The following is a 2,301-nucleotide window of genomic DNA, read 5'->3' as shown; positions in this document are numbered from 1 at the left end:
TTATTGTATTGCTCTCTCTGTCTTATTTATTCTGTTAATATTTGCTTTACATCATTAAGTCCTCTGCTGTTAAGTGTGTATATTTATAAATGTTACATCTACCGGCTGAATTTATTCTTTTCTTTTTACATAATGCATTTTTTTGTGCCCTATGACACTTTTATACTTAAAGTTTATTTTATCTATTAACAGAATGGCTACTTTGTGTTACTATTTGTGTGAAATATCTGTTTCTATCCATTCATTTTCAAACTATGTATGTCTTTAAAGGTAAAATGAATCTCTTGTAGACAAATATGGTTAGATCATTTTTTTAAATCCATTTGGCTACTCTGTGCCTTTTTATTGGTAAGTTTAATCTATTTACTTTTAAAGTAATTATTAATAGGTAAGGACTTACTCTAACATTTTACTAAATTTTCCTGTCATTTTCTGTCCTTTTTGTTCATTTTTCTCTTTTTTTTCTTTTGTAATTTTCATAATACATATTTTGGTCATCTTGGTGTTGATGTCCCTTATGCTTCTTCACTTTTTCTTTATTCTTAATTTTTTCTGCTTCTCAAACTTGATAGTTTAATTGTTTTATCTTCAAGTTCTCTAAACCTTTCTTCTATCTGTCCATATCTGGTCTCAAACCTCTCTAGTTAATTTTTTATTTTAGTCATTGTGCTTTTCACCTCCATAATTTCTGTTCAGTTCACTATTATAATTTCCATCTTTTGTTGATTTTCTAATTTTGTTCAGATATTATTTTCCTGATTTTCTTCCATTCATTTTAAAAAAAATTATTTTTAAACTATATTTAGATGCCACAAAGTAGGTGGTAATGTCTTCATTATCTGACCTGAGGCCCTCTTCCATCCATTAAGGGGAAACTAACCTATTCACCTTTCAAACAATAGCTGATTTCCTTTGCTTCCTGGAGTTTTTCCTTAGCTTTTTGAGCACATTTAGGAGTACATTTTTTTTTTTGGCTTTTTTAGGGCTGCACCCATGGCATATGGAGGCCCCCAGGCTAGGGGTCAAATCAGAGCTGTAGCCACTAGCCTACACCACAGCCACAGCAGTGCCAGATCCAAGGCATGTCTATGACCTACACCACAGCTCACTGCAATGCCAGATCCTTAAACCACTGAGTGGAGCCAGGGATCAAACCTGTATCCTCATGGATGCTAATCAGTTTCATTTGTGCTGAGCCATAGGGGAACTCCCCAAGAGCATATTTTTAAAAGTATTTATGTAGTAAGTGTGATGTCTTGGGCTTCCCCAGGAATGGTTTCTGTAAATCTATTTTGTTTACTTGAATGAACAATATTTTCCTATTTCTTTTTATGCCTTGTGATGCCTTTTTTTTTTTTTAAATTGGCTATTATAGTGCAGTAACTTTGGAAACCAGATTATCACTTTTCTCCAGGGTTTGATATTTATATTGTTGAAGGTTATAGTAGTCTATCCTGAGAAATTTCCAAACTATTTGTGCAAAGACTATTCCTTGATGTGTGTGATAGCTGAAGTCTATCTGTTCCTTTACCTCATGTTCAGCTATTGTTTGATAGAGATGTCCTTCAATGATAGGAACTAAAATGAAGAAACAACAACAATGAAACCCACTGGAAGAGGAGAGAGACAAAGGGAAAGAGGAAGAGAGAGAGGGAGGAGAGGAACAACATACCTCTTCCAGTTTTTTTTCCTTTTTTTTTGTCTTTTTGCCATTTCTAGGGCCTCTCCTTTGGCATATGGAGGTTCCCAGGCTAGGGGTCCAATCCAAGCTGTATCCACCAGCCTTCACCAGAGCCACAGCAATGCAGGATCTGAGCTGCATTTGCAAACTACACCACAGCTCATGGCAACACCAGATCCTTAACCCACTGAGCAAGGCCAGGGATCGAACCCCCAACCTCATGGTTCCTAGTCCGATTCATTAACCACTGAGCCATGACAGGAACTCCTACCTCTTCCAGTCTTTGTAGATTGTGTCTGTGTTGGGACACTCCTTCATCCTAGGGATCGGCCCATATGAAAACTTAAGTTCTTTTCAGGACTTTTCTGAATAAGTGTCTTACCTGTGTGAGTACATGGCTTTCTAAATCCCCCATACTATGACTGATTTTGAATGCTTTATTTTCCCAAAAAGTCTCCCCAGAGTATTTTCTATGCCTTAGACAGTCTATTGCATGTTTATTTTGTAGCTTTCTTTTATGAGCAATTCCTGACACTTTTCCTGCCTGGATTCTGAATTATGAAAAACAGATGAGTACCTTGCATCAGCACTCCAGGTCTCCCCAGACTGATTAGAACAAT

General features: G+C 36.4%; 1 pseudogene; it reads right to left on the bottom strand.

Moving 5' to 3' along the window:
- Positions 1 to 793: 793 nt before the first annotated feature.
- On the bottom strand, positions 794 to 902 carry LOC125117144 (uncharacterized; annotated as a pseudogene).
- Between the last annotated feature and the right edge of the window lie 1,399 nt (positions 903 to 2,301).

Source organism: Phacochoerus africanus, chromosome 15, assembly GCF_016906955.1.
Source record: "Phacochoerus africanus isolate WHEZ1 chromosome 15, ROS_Pafr_v1, whole genome shotgun sequence".
Classification (NCBI taxonomy): Eukaryota; Metazoa; Chordata; class Mammalia; order Artiodactyla; family Suidae; genus Phacochoerus; species Phacochoerus africanus.
This window is presented reverse-complemented; position numbering and strand designations above follow the sequence as displayed.